This window comes from Narcine bancroftii, chromosome 1, assembly GCF_036971445.1.
Source record: "Narcine bancroftii isolate sNarBan1 chromosome 1, sNarBan1.hap1, whole genome shotgun sequence".
Classification (NCBI taxonomy): Eukaryota; Metazoa; Chordata; class Chondrichthyes; order Torpediniformes; family Narcinidae; genus Narcine; species Narcine bancroftii.
This window is the reverse complement of record NC_091469.1, coordinates 451,003,012-451,018,384: the sequence shown is the minus strand read 5'-3', so window position 1 is coordinate 451,018,384 and position 15,373 is coordinate 451,003,012. Positions and strand designations below refer to the sequence as shown.

The 15,373-nt window shown below is 41.4% G+C and overlaps 1 protein-coding gene across 1 annotated transcript in view; it reads left to right on the top strand.

Annotated features, from left to right (window-relative positions):
- The window catches only part of LOC138751786 (myosin-IIIa-like), a 101,950-nt gene that overhangs the window by 40,622 nt on the left and 45,955 nt on the right, over window positions 1-15,373 (top strand). The gene's annotated exons all lie outside the window — the stretch shown is intronic.

Genomic DNA, 15,373 nt, shown 5'->3' with positions numbered 1-15,373 from the left:
ATGCTTTTTGTTGGTTGGTTAGAAGATGAATATTAGGATTGTGCAGAATACCAGAGATCCTTGTGGGGTCATAGAAACATTTTTGACCATATAAGAGACTTCAATTTTAAGAATGGCACCTTTAACGGGCAACATTCTGAAATTTATACTTCTGGACTGCAATTTGAAATAATAATGTTGTGACGTTTTCTACTGATATTGAGGAGCTCACAGCCAAACTATAGTAAGGAGGAGCTTGGGCACATTTGGGGGGTGGGGGGGGGGGAAGGTGGGTCAGATAGAACACAGACAGGAAAACAAGCACTGAATTGATGCACTAAATAACTTGTTTCTCTGCTGTAAAGATTACACCACTTCAAGGCTATTTTAAGTCTTGAAGGTCACTGATTCGATAAATTCGATAAGAATTTATTTACAATTTTAAACTGCATGAAACTCAAAGTCTGAAACAGGACATTCAGGCCAGATGGTCAACTGGCCTACACTCTTTCCCAGTTCTGATGAAGATTATTGGAACCGAAACACAATTTCTCTTTCCACGGATGCTGCCTGACCTGTTGAGTATTTTTAAAAAAACATTTATCTGCAGTTTTATTAGGTTATTTTCCCTGCACTTCCCTGTATCCTTCTGTCTCTGAAAGGGACCTCCAGGAGACATGTCCCTCCTGGCTCAGTAACCTCACGTAAAAATTAAATTATATCCCTTTTTTTAATTACTAGGCTGCATTCACATTATAGAAAGGTGGAGGCCGAGGCCCTGCTCTTTCATTGCAAGCATTCCCTTATACTTTGGGTTTCAGACATTTGTTTTTCTGACTCTCATTATTGTTTGATTGGTATTTTAGAGCTTGAGATTTGTCACATATTTTGCGAGAACCCAAATGACTTGGGTAGATGATTTGTAATTTAGGGTTAGTTGGTTATTATTTCCCTGCTTCAATATTTTTGCAAGGCCTTCCCTGGACCAAAACCCCCAAACTGGCCTGCTCCTGGAAATACCTGTTTTCTCCTAACAGTGTTCATAGCTCTCATGGGATTTCAGTACGTCATTGTGTAATGTCTCAGAAGTCTCCATTCCACCTGTTGCTATGTTAGTGACATTCTGTCTCTGTGATTAAATCAACAGGGCATCATAAAGCAGAAAACATCATCTGCAGAGGCTAAAGGTTAAATTGTGACATTCCCCTCCCACCGTCCACCTCATGTCCCTCACCCCTACCCCCTCCCCTTCCCCATTATATTCCAGGTATCAAATTACAATGCCCAATTGATTCTAGATCATAAAAATAACAGACATACTTAATTGTGACATTTTAGAGTTTTCCCCTCCCTCCGTCCACCCCTTCTCCCTCACCCCCTCCCCTTCCCCATTATATTCCAGGTATCAAATGACAATGCCCAATTGATTCTAGATCATAAAAATAACAGACATACTTAATTGTGACATTTTAGAGATTTCCCCTCCCTCCGTCCACCCCTTCTCCCTCACCCCCTCCCCTTCCCCATTATATTCCAGGTATCAAATGACAATGCCCAATTGATTCTAGATCATAAAAATAACAGACATACTTAATTGTGACATTTTAGAGTTTTCCCCTCCCTCCGTCCACCCCTTCTCCCTCACCCCCTCCCCTTCCCCATTATATTCCAGGTATCAAATGACAATGCCCAATTGATTCTAGATCATAAAAATAACAGACATACTTAATTGTGACATTTTAGAGATTTCCCCTCCCTCCGTCCACCCCTTCTCCCTCACCCCCTCCCCTTCCCCATTATATTCCAGGTATCAAATGACAATGCCCAATTGATTCTAGATCATAAAAATAACAGACATACTTAATTGTGACATTTTAGAGTTTTCCCCTCCCTCCGTCCACCCCTTCTCCCTCACCCCCTCCCCTTCCCCATTGTATTCCAGGTATCAAATGACAATGCCCAATTGATTCTAGATCATAAAAATAACAGACATACTTAATTGTGACATTTTAGAGTTTTCCCTTCCCTCCGTCCACCCCTTCTCCCTCACCCCCTCCCCATCCCCATTATATTCCAGGTATCAAATGACAATGCCCAATTGATTCTAGATCATAAAAATAACAGAATAGGAGTATAGATTGGAGGTGTCTAAAATTTAGCAGCCAAGTATAGAGACTGATGTATTTGAGTGACATTGAATTACAGATTAATTTGAACCCATTAAATCCACTGTAATGACAAACCCAGGCCACCCATACATTAGTTTCTATTTATTATTTTTTTCATTTCAGCTGATCAATTTTATAAGGATAGAAAATCAATGGCAAATAAATTGTTGGCAACGTTTGGATTTGATATTGGAATAAATTGGTTATGTTCAAGGACCCAACTTGATATTTTTGATTTGGAACCTCACAGGACAAATGATGGTAATCCAAAGTAACAACTGAAAATCAAGTAAATGCATGGAATCAGACTGTACCAGAGCAGAGTGTTAGCCTGAAGTTGGGTTTCATAGGTTGGTGGGCTATTAGAAAATTGGAAAATCTATATTTCCAAGGCTTGCAAATTTTAATGCCAAGCTTTCTTAACTAAAGTGACTGACAGATAGGAATAATACTTTCAAGCTCAGGGGCTGAGGTTGCGCAAGAGAAACCTGATGATGGACAAGGGAGCAGACTGGAATCGTGGGTGAGATCATGGGAAGGGGTGGAAGATTAACAGGAAGCCTTGTTGGGCCTAGAGGTGCATAGAACATAGACCAGTACAAAGCAGGAATAGGCCCTTCAGCCACATATCAGCAATAATGATGCCAAAGTTAAAGTGATACTCTGCCTTTATGGTACATTTCCCTATATTCCCTGCATATTGGTGAGCCTATCTGCTTCCACCACAACTCCTGGCATCTCCTTTCCATACTCTATTAAAAATATTTGCCCCACATATCTCCTTTAAATGTGGATTAGATTTATCTTAGTTGGCATAACATCATAGGCCAAAAGGGCTGGACCATGCTGTACTATTCCACATTCTATATTTTTTTTCCCTTCACCTTAAATGGATGTCCTCTTAGTGTGTGATTTTTTTTTTTACCCTGGGGAAAATTTTTGATCATCTTCTCTATGAATGGCTCTTACTTTACATTTCTATAAGATTTCCTCTCAGTCTTGGATACCAGAGAAAACCAGAATTTATCACAGAGTGACAAAGGTTATTATGGAGAGTCTGCAGTCTTTCCATTTAAACACTGACACAGGCCCACAGGATAGAGCATCCAGGGGCTTATTAAGTTTGCCAGGCTGGTAGAGGATGTCATAATTGTAAGTGGACTGTTCAATTCTCCACCTGAGAATCTTATCGCTTATTGTTAAACATAAATGCGACTGCTCCCTGATCCGTGAGGTAGTGCCTCCAGTGGCGTTCTGCCTCCATGATGTCCTGGGCATCCTTCTCGACAGAGGAATGGCAAATTTCAGGGACTTTGAGGGTGCATGAGAAGATGGCAACATGTCTGCCCAATTAATTGAAGGGCAAAGTCAGATGCATCAATCTCCAATTGGAAGGGCATGGCATATATGGTTCCCTTGGTGATGTCATCTTTGATACGGTCAAATGCAGCTTGTCCCTCTGCTGCAGGGGAAATGTGGCTTTGACCAATGGGCGAATCTTGTCCATCTAGTTGGGAATCCATTGAGTGCAATATGGGAAGAAACCGAGGCATCTCTTCAGTGCTTTGAGGGTATGTGGGAGAGGTAGCTCCAGCAACAGATGCATGCAGTCAGACAGAGTGAGCGACAGAGTGACAGACAGAGCAACAAAGAGAGACAGACAAACAGAGGGAGATAGAGGTGGAGAGTGAGAGAGATAAAGATATCTATATCTCTATTTCCTATCCACATGGAAAGCTTTAATCATCAGGTTTAACATCTGGTATTTAGCCTCCATGAGTAAGATGAGGTTTTGTTGAAAGTCATGCTGGAATCACTACACACTTCCTTCATATACCAGGTGTCAAAGGGTCAACTTTACTTCATCTTTTCTATAAAGACACTGGCTGCATTCTCAATCTGCAGACAGTGGCCTTTTACCTCGAGATGGCTCAATTTCAGCATCCCTCAGCACGACAGACGAATATACACTTGAATATGCTGCGGCGTTTTAAATTGCTGTGACTGTGTTGGCAATCCCTGATTAGTAATGGAAAACAATGGATGAATACATTTGAAATGAAGGATGATGACAGCTGAGATAAACAGGAAAATAGAAAATTTATTCAGAGACAGGATTCAACAACATTTTCATAGAACATGGGGATAAAATAGTCCTATGCACAATTCCCTTCACCCGATGTGTTTACCTGATGCAGATGATGGAGAGACACTATTTTGGAGTTACAAGAGATAATTACCTAACAGCTTGATTTCTCAGGCATATCAGGAACATGTAACCCTTGACATACTTTGAAACAAATTGAATTTGAATTGCTTACTGTCCTGTGTTCTGAGATACAGTGAAAAACCGTATTGCATGCTGTAGAGGCAAGTCAACTTCTACGTGGTACAGCAGCTGGTTCAAGAGTAAAGAAAAAACTTGGAGATAAAATAAATCAAAAGTTATTTGGACAAAACGGCACGTTGTAGTGTTAAAGAGAAAATAAATAGTTAATCAGTGCAGGGCATCATCTCATACAAACAGGAAGTTTAGAAGCTGTCTTTGCATCTCAAAGGACACATTTTCAAATGCATATGTCTTCTCCCCTCAAGGAGATGGGGGTAGACACTGGTAGCAGGAAGAGGAAATGGATTTCCAAAAAGTGTTTGATAAGGTGCCGCACAAGAGACTTTTCAGTAAGTTACAGGAAAGTGGAGTCTGGGGAAGTATATTGGCCTGGATTGAAAATTGGTTGTCTGACAGGAGGCAGAGAGTCGGGATAAATGGGAGTTTTTCAGGTTGGCAGTGAGTGGTAAGTGGGGTGCCGCAGGGGTCACTGTTAGGCCCACTGTTCATCATTTACATTGATGACTTGGAGGAGGGGACAAAATGTGGTGTAGCCAAGTTTGCGGATGACACCAAATTGAGTGGAAAAGTAAATTGTAATGAGGATGTGGAGAGTCTGCAGAGGGATATAGTTAAGCTGGATGAGTGGGCAGAGGTCTGGTAGATGGAGTACAATGTTAGTAAGTGTGAGGTTATCCACTTTGGCAAGAAAAATAAAAGAGCTGAATATTATTTAAAGGGTGAAAAACTACAGCATGCTGTTGTGCAGAGGGACTTGGGAGTGCTTGTGCTTGAATCGCATAAAGTTAGGTTGCAGGTGCAGCAGGTTATTAAGAAGGAAAATTGAATGTTCGCCTTCATCGCTAGAGGAATTGAATTCAGGAGTAGGGAGGTAATGTTGCAACTGTATAAGGTACTGGTGAGACCGCACCTGGAGTACTGTGTCCAGTTCTGGTCTCCATATTTGAGGAAGGATATACTGTCTTTGGAGACGGTCCAGAGGAGGTTTACTAGGTTGATCCCTGGGATGAAGGGGTTGACTTATGATGAAAGATTAATAAGATACAATAGGATTGTATTCGCTCGAGTTCAGAAGAATGAGAGATCTTATAGAAACATATAGGATTATGAAGGGTATGGATAGGATAGATGTAGGAAGGTTTTTTGAGCTGGCCAGGGAAACTAAAATGAGAGGACACAGTCTCAAGATTCGGGGGAGTAGATTTAGGACAGAGATGAGGAAAAATAGTTTTTCCCAGAGAGTAGTGAATGTTTGAAATTCTCTAACCAGGGAAGTGGTTGAGGCTGCCTCATTAAACATTTTTAAAATGCGGTTAGATAAATTTTTACATGATAGAGGAATTAGGGAATATGGGGAGAAGGCAGGTAGGTGGAGTTAGGTCATAAATTAGATCAGCCATGATCGTATTGAATGGCGGAGCAGGCTCGATGGGCCATTTTTGGCCTACTCCTGTTCCTACTTCCTATGTTCCTATGAATCAAAGGGAAGTTGGTTTTCATGACTGCATGAGCTGAACCATGGGCAGAGCAGTCCGTGTACCAAACTGTGATGCATCTGGACAGGTTACCTTCTAGAGTGCATCGATGTGCATTGATCCCTGCAGAAGCATATCAGCTTCAGGCCATGAACAGAGAAATGTGGGAGAACTAAAAGGGTTTATTGGTAAGTAAACCATGTCAGCGGTATTTGTCCAAATATCAAAGTGAACATAAACTAGTACAGAATTAAATTTAAAAATATATTTGAAGTGAATATTAGCGTTCAAAGAGAGGAAATCATAGTGAATATCCCTTCATCACTATATATTTTCTGTAATGGCTACTCCTCTCACAGAGTCAGTGTCAGAAAAAATATCATCCAGGTGGCATTAGGGTAACTGTTGGGGGGGTGGGGGGGGCACGATCTGCCATTCGAAAACTCAGTCAGCTGGGGGTGGTGGTGATGGTGCCTACCTGCCACGAACCTCCTCCCTGCGCTGCCGTCACACTTCTCCCTCCCCATGATGTAACACTGCTTGTATCGTGTCGAGACCGGTGATGCTAGATGCTAGTGACCCTAGTGCTGAGGGTAGAGGGCGCAATAACAAATTTGGGGTGCAATAACACATTTAGGGTGCAATGCCCGTGGATACCTCCTCGTGGTGCCAGCTGTGAACTCTCAAATTCAAGTAGTCAAATATTTATTTAAGACATAATTAGAATACAATTTTTTTTTCCTGTAATAGCATCAGGGAACATTCTAAACCATTTCTTGCGTACAAGATGAACCCACCTTCCAGAAGTATACAGGAGTATAAGAGCCAGCACCACTAGGCTGAGGAACAGCGTCTTCTCACAGGGAGTGAGATTGCTGAATGAACAAAGGAACTGTTCACACTAATCATACGACGATCTGTACAAAACTATTTATTTATTCGTATAGATTAAATACTTGTCCTGCATATATACTTTTTGTCTGTATGTTTTGTTATGTCTGGTTGTGTGTCTGCATGTTTTGCACCGAGGACTGCAGAACAGTTTCGTCAGGTTGTACTTGTGCAATCAGATGACAATAAACTTGACTTTGTTAAACCTCTAGCAGTTGCTGAACCATAACTCATTTTCCACACAAGTACAGTGCTAATTCCACAGCTCCCTATTTATGTGCCTGATTTGGAAGATCTTGAGAAGGTAGTGGTGATTATTTTGGATTGTTTTTCCACAATCTAAGTTCTGTCTTATTGTACATGTTAACACCAACATCTTTGGAGTGGTTAGAATTTTTATACTCTCGACTTCAAACTGGTGTTCTCCCCAAGACAGTTAAATAGGCCTAGCTTAGATAGGCAGCTAGCGTAGCATGGGTGAATTGCGCCTAAGGGTCTGTTTCCATGACCCTTAATGATAGATCCATCCATAACATCAATGTAATTCCCATGTAGATATTGACAACTGGGTTTGTATTTCTGACATTTTCATTTTTAATCTTAGGAATCCGAAAATACCTCATCATTGTTATAACTTTGCCATATGGCACCTTTATATACATAATTGCTTCTGTCAATATATATATATTTCCTTCTCTTTAAGTGATTCAATTATTTAAACTTCACAAAGTTAATTCCTCTGTATATGAATGGGATTTATTGTAATACATTACAATAGTGTTCAAAAGGTAAATAAATACTTACAGAATAAACTAATTAAATAAAATAAGATGCAGGGGCAGGTGATGTGCTATAGCTGTCCCACTTGGGAGGTGGTTCATGTTGACTGCATTTTGTTTTCAAGAATCTCAAGGTCGTAACCTAGAAACTGAACTTCAAACATTGCAGCACATCAAGGAGGGGGAAGAGTTACCTGAACATGGTGTTTCAGAGGGATGTCATACCAATTTGATCAACTGCATCAAATTTGGTCAGTGGTCAGGGACCACTTGTGAGAGATAGAGAAGGATCTCTGAAGTCATGCTGGAGGAGCCTCATGCCTTGAGCTTGTCCAATAAGCCAAAGATACTTACTCCCTGTGCGGCCAAGGGTGGGGGCTGTAGGAGGGATCCGTGACCTGACCATGACACGGTGGTTCAGGGAGTGATTCAAGAGGTGGCGGGGGAGGGGTATGGAGTAGTGGTAATTGGGGATAGTCAGGGGTATAGACACTATTCTCTACAAGGAGGATCGAGAATCCCAAAGGCAGAGCTACCTCCCCTGGGCTTGGGTTTAGGATGCTTATTTGGACCAGCAAAGGAATTTGGAGTTGGAGGGGAAAGATCTAGTTGTGGTCCTTGAAGGCACCAGCAATGTAGGTAGATCTAGGAAAGAGGTTCTGCTGAAGCAACTTAAACCACTGGGGACTAAAATAAAAATCAGAACCAAAAAAAACCTCAATCTCTGGATTGCTATCTGAGCTACACACACATTAGATTAAGGAGTTAAATATGTAGCTGAAAGATTGGTGTGGGAGAAGAGGGACAATGCCAGCAGTATTGGCAAAAGTGGAAGCTATGCGGATGGGATGGGCTCCACCTGAACTGTGCTGAGGCCATGGTGAACAATGGTAGAGGATCAGTGGCAGGAATTTCTGGGAGTAATTCAAAAGATGCAGGATCATTTTAAGGGGCAGGTGAGGCAACCACGGCTGACAAGGGAAGTCAGAGACAGCATGAATGCAAAGGAGAGGGCATACCGGTCTTCAAAAATTAGAAGGTAGAGGATTGAGAAGCTTTTGAAACATAAAAAAAAAGCAAAAAGGTGAGAAAAAAAATGACAGTCAGCCAAAGAGGACACCTAAAGTTTTATCAAATATACATTGTGGTGAGTTGGGATAACAAATTCAAAAGGTTCAGGAGTTACAACTCTGGATATGCATTAGCAACAAAATAGGAATTTTACTTAAAAACCGAGAGTGACCAGAAACCAAGGACACCATGCCCACTTGCAAACATTCTTCAGTAATATGCAAGTTCACTGAAGGCACACCCCCGCACACCACCACACCCCAACCCCCCAAACAATAGAAAGACAATGCACACAAAATAAAGCTATTTAATTGCAGATTCAAACACACAAGCTAAACCAGATGAACCACATTAGTACCCCACATGAATACCACAATTTAGTTCCACCTCTTAGTGCACACACCTGACAAACTTGTGTACTGGCAATACCCAGAGATTACAGTCATAAGTGGGCTTAGGGTGACAAATTAAAAGAAAAACACACTTGTGTTGCATTTTATACTCCTGGGGTTTAATGGCTGGCCCCAGTTTGAGTCTTGTGACTTCAGGTGAAGAGGATGACCAATCAGAAGGTGGCTTGGTCTGAGGTATTGAGTCACATGATTTCAGGTCAGAAGATAACCTATCAGAAGGAGGCTTACTTTTAGGACAGGTTTTATTTTGATTGGGGTAGGGAAAAAGGGGAAGGTGATACTTGTATTACATATATAATGAGTGAAAGATGCAAGATTGAATTGTTTGAAAATAATGTTGGAGTCGTGGTAATAAAGAAATGGGGATAAACTGAGCAGGTAGTTTGCATCAATTTTCACTGTGGTAGATAATTTGATAGGGACAGAAATTAGTAATGTTGCTGTCATGAAAGAGAAGGAAATTGGGATGCTGAAGGTGGATAAATACCTAGAAAGATTAATTGTGCCCCAAAAACTGCAGTTAAAGAGATTATGAATGCATTCAGGAACTGCTAGAGGTGGGAATGATTCCAGAGGCACTGGAAAATTGTAAATTGCTCTCCATTTTCAAAAGGAAAAGAGGCAAAAAAAAAATTGTAGGCTGGTTAGCCTAAGTTTAGGAATCTAAAGTGCATTGCTAACTTTAAAATATACAAGGCAGTATATATGGTTTGGCCCTTAGATTGTACAGATCTCTTTCTCTTTGGCTTGGCTTCGCAGATGAAGATTTATGGAGGGGTAAATGTCCACGTCAGCTGCAGGCTCGTTTGTGGCTGACAAGTCCGATGCGGGACAGGCAGACATGGTTGCAGCGGTTGCAGGGGAAAATTGGTTGGTTGGGGTTGGGTTTTTCCTCCTTTGTCTTTTGTCAGTGAGGTGGGCTCTGCGGTCTTCTTCAAAGAGGTTGCTGCCCACCGAACTGTGAGGCGCCGAGATGCACGGTGTGAGGCGATATCAGCCCACTGGCGGTGGTCAATGTGGCAGGCACCAAGAGATTTCTTTAGGCAGTCCTTGTACCTCTTCTTTGGTGCACCTCTGTCACGGTGGCCAGTGGAGAGCTCGCCATATAACACGATGACCTAATTTAACAACTGCTCAGAATTTCCTTATTGCATAACCCTCTATTTTTCTCAGTTTTGTAATAATCTCTTAAAAGGATAAGTTTTGGAAGAAATTATCAGGACGGACAAAGGAGAGTAGGCGAAATGTTGTTTTCCTAGATTTTCAGAAGACCCTTGAAAAGGGGCTTCACAAGAAGGCTGGTAAAGGAAAGATACTAGCATGGATACATGATTGCATGTCTGGCAGAAAGCTGAGAGTGGGAATAAAAGGGAGTTTTTCTGGTTAACTGCTGGTGATTAGTGGTGTTGGAAAGTATAGATATCATAGAACATTATAACACAGAAATAGGCCCTTCTAGTCTGTGCTAAACTTTTATTTTTGCATAGTCCCACTGACCTGTATTCAGTCTATAGCCCTCTATGCCTCTCCCATCCATGTACCTGTCCAAATTATTGTATGTTAAAAGTGAGCATGCATTCACCACTTCAGCTGGTAGCTTGTTCCACACTTCCACCACTCCCTGAGTGAAAATGTTCCCCCCTCTCTAAGATTGGTTAAACATAACCTATCAGGCACAAAGCCATGTTGACTATCACTTAGCAGTTTCTGGCTATTTGGATAATTGTATATCCAATCTCTTGGAATACCTTCCAATAGATTACCTACCTCAGGCTCTCTGGCCCATAATTTCCAGGGTTAATTTTAGAGCCTTTTTTAAACAACAGAACAATGCAAGCTATCCTCCGGCTCCACACAAGTGGCTCAGGATATTTTAAATATTTTTACCAGACCCCCTGCAATTTCTACACCAGCCTTCCCCAAAATTTGAGGGAATATCTTGTCAGGTCCTGGGGATTTATCCACCCTTATTTGTTTTAAGACAGCAAACATTTCCTCCTCTTTAAATCTTATAGGATCCATGACCTCACTGCTTGTTTCCCTTCCCATGACTGTGCCCATTTCCTGAGTGAATACTGATGGAAAAAAAATCATTCAAGATCTCCCAATCTCTTTTTGGCTCCATACAAAGCCAATAACTCTGATCTTGAAGGGGAGCCATTTTGTCCCTTATTATTCTTTTCCTCTTAATATAGTTGTATAAACCCTTAGGATTTTCCTTCACATTGTCTGCCAAAGTAACCTTGTATCTTATTTTAGCCTTCTGATTTCTTTCTTGAAGTTTCTCTTGCATTTTTTAAACTCCTCAGGTACCTCATTTGCTCCATGTGACCTATACCTTCTATACACCTCTCTCTTCTTCTGAACGAGATCCCCAATTTCCCTTGAAAATTAAGGTTCCCTAAGGTTACCTTTATTCCTGACAGAAATATACAAACTTTGTACTCTCAAAATGTCACCTTTAAACATCCTCCATTTACCTTATACGTCCCCGAATCCACGCACTATAGATCCTTTCTCAATTCCTCAAAATGAGCCTTTCTCCAATTTAGAATCTCAACCCAAGGCCCAGACCTATCCCTTCTCCATAATGAACTTGAAACTAATGGCATTATGATCACTGGGCCCAAAATGTTCCCCTACACATACTTCTGTCACCTGTACAGGTGTACAGATCCAGTATTGCACTCTCAATAGTTGGTACATCTATATATTGGTGTTCTGCAAGTCTGTTCCTTTTCATGCTGTATGTAATTGATTTAGAAGACAGAATTGATGTATGCCAATACACACTGGTAGAAGGAATAAAGAAGTAGACTATTTTCTAAATGGGAAGAGATTTCTGAAAGCAGAGGTTCAAATGGACTTTGGAATCCTAGTGCAGGTTTCACTGAAGGTGAGTTTGCAGGCTGAGTCAGTCATAATAAAGTCAAATGCAATGTTGGCAATCATTGCCAAACACTTGAATATAAAGATTAGATCTGTGGTTCTCAACCTTTTTCTTTCCACCCTTACTAATCGCAGAGCATCTATGATATAGAGAATACTAAAAATGGTATGTGAGTGGAAAGAAAAAAGGCTGTGAACCATTGGCTTAGATGTGATGTTGAGGCTTTATGAAGTGCTAATCGGCCCACATTATGAACAGTTTTGGACTCCATATCTAATGATGTGCTGGCTTTGGAGAGGATCCAGAGGAGGTTCATTAGACTGATCCCAGGAATGAAAAGATGCATGTTTGAGGAGTATTTAGTGACACTGGGGGTGTACTTGATGGAGTTTAGAAAGATGAGTCAAGGATCTTCTCATAATGTACTAACTATTGTAAGGCCAAAATAGAGTTGACATGAAAAGGATATTTCCGTTGGTGAGAGAGTCTAGAACCAGAGTGCACAGCCTCCAAATAAAAGGACACTCTTTTGAACAGAATAGAAAAGTTTCTTCAACTAGAGGTTGGTGAATCTGTGGAATTTTAAATTTAGGCATACAGCACGGTAACAGGCCAATTCAGCCCTACGTGTCTGTGCCGCCCAATTTACACCCCATTAACCTACACCCCAGTATGTTTTTGAAGGTGGGAGGAAACCAGTTCCCCCAGAGAAAACCCACATAGACATGGGGAGAACATACAAACTCCTTACGGATTTGAACCCAGGTCTGGTCCTGATTGATGGTGCTGTAAAGGTGTTGCCCCAACCATTGCCAAGATGGTCGTAGAGGCCAAGTGATTGGGTATATTTAAAGCAGAGATTGATGGGTTCTTGATTGGCAAGGGTATCAAAGATTATGGGAAGCAGGCAAGAGAATAGAGTTGAAAGGAAATACAAATTACCCATGATGTGAATGGCAGAGCAGACTTGATGGATTGAATGGCCTAATTCTGTGTCGAAGACATGGTCTTATTAATATTTAATACTGATGACACAGTGGAACAGCAAGAAGAGCTCCAGTTGGTTTAATCCTGACCTGTGGTGCAATCTCTGTGGAGTTTTCTTATTCTCATTGTGACCAGAAGGATTTCCTCTTGGCACTCCTGTTTCCTTGCACATCATAATCAATAATGAGATGCAGTATAGGAAGGCAATAAAGGATCTGGTGGCATGTTGTCAGGATAGCCACCTCTCCCTCAATAACCTGATGGGCTTTCAATGGCCTATTTATGATCCTATATCTAATGATCTTGTGGCTTCATGGTCAAAGTCAGCTGGTTATTGACCCCATGAAATGGAGGAGCTCACATCCCTCTATGTATCAATGATACTTCAAGTTCCTTGGAATAAATATAACCATCAACCTGTCCTGGTTGATGTTACCACCAGAAGCCTTCAGGAATTTGGCCCCAATGTCTCTGACTAATTTTTACAGATGCGTCACAGAAAGTATCCAGTCCAGATGCACCACAGCTTTCGACTGGCTCTGCTCTGCAGAACCATCAGAAACTGCAGCGAGTTGTGAATGCAGCTCAATCCATCAGACAAGCTCCCTTGAATCCATCTATACCCCCTGCTTTCTCTGATAAGCTGCTAACATATCAAAGGACACATGCTATTCTAGTCCATCTCTCTTCTCCTCTCTTCCACCAGCTAAATAATATCTGAGCTTGAAAACATGAACCTTCAGGTTCATGGACAATTTCTTTCCCACATCAGATTTTTACATGGAAGTCTGAATGGAAAAAAGATGATCTTCTTTCACTCTCTATAATTACTCTATGCCCTGCATTATCTGACTTCTTATCACACTACTCCCTACAATGTTGTTTATGTATCTATTTATTTGTTATTGCACTACATGCTGTATGAGTTGAATTACCTGGATAGCAGAAAAATGTAGCATGGGCATCTTGATACATGTGGCTATGAACTATTTTATCTACTGCATTTGGTACATCTGGTTTAGCTTCCTCTACATCAGTGAGACCAAGTGCACTGCATCTGTGCTCTGTCTGCAGTTGGCCATCCTGAGCTCTTGGTCATTTCAGCATTCCTGCCCATTCCACCACCAACCTGTCCATCCTTGGCCACTGTCAGATTGAAGCCTGCTGTAAGTTAGAGGAGGAACACCTGATACTCTCGCTAGCCAATCTGCAGCCCAATGATGTGAACATTGAATTTTCCAATTTCTTCCCAGCTAATTCTATTCTTTCCATTTTTTCCTGGCCATTTTTGTTCTTTCCCCCATCTACCCTCACCCAATTCCCTCGCTCCACAATGACTCTCATCCCTTTTTCTCTTTGGTTGTATTCTCTTCCACCTACAGTTTCCAAGGGTTCTTCCCCCTCTAGCACCCTGCTCCCTATTTTGAGTCCATCTGTTCCCATCAGTCCTTCTTCTCGAACTTCTCTTTCCTAATAGTTCTCATTATACTGCTGTCATCACCTTCTCTTACCAGATTCCAGGATTTGCTAGCCTCCATTACCATATATCGCACAACTCCAACCTGTAAGTCACATCTTCTTTCTCTTTTATTTCCTCTTGCCTTACTCTCCCTTTGTCTGGTACCTGTCAAATACTGCCTCTATCCGCCATCCTTCAAACCTCCCTTCTCCACCAATCTCACACTGTCCCCTGTTCAAGCCCTCGTTCACATTATTACAGGTTGAGTGCCCATTGTCCAAAATGCATAGAAGCAGAAGTCTATATTTAGGGTAATTAAGTAGCCCAGTAGCATCAGCAGAATGTCTGCATTGGCTGTTAAACAACAGCAACAAACAGCGGCAGGCTTTCCGTCTCCACGTACAATGCCGTGTGCTTTGATCAAAATGTTACACTGCATTCTATTTTTTTCATTAGAATAATGTTGCTGGTCATGTTACACTCAAACATGGCAGTTTAGGTGGAGATAAATTTCAGATTTCACATAAAAATAATGTTTTGTACTTACCAAAAAAACTTGATCTCTGCTTATAAAGGAAGATAAACACAGCACCAAATACTAGAAATTCTGCTGGTTGGCTTTTTTAAACATCTCCTACAGAGTCTTCACAGTAAGTAACGCATGTAGTTCTGGCGGTGACGATGGTTGGTTACAAACTGGTGCCACAGAGCGTCAGAGCCCCACATGGGCAACTAAGGTCAGGTGTGGAATTTTGCACTTGTGGCATCATGTCAGTGCTTAAAAAGTTTGGGATTTCTGAAGCATTTCAGATTATCGGATGAGACTCGACCTGTACTAGCTATCTCTGCTCTCTCAGTCCCGATGAAGGTTTTAAGTCTGAAATGTTGACAATTTCTTTTCTCTCACAGAT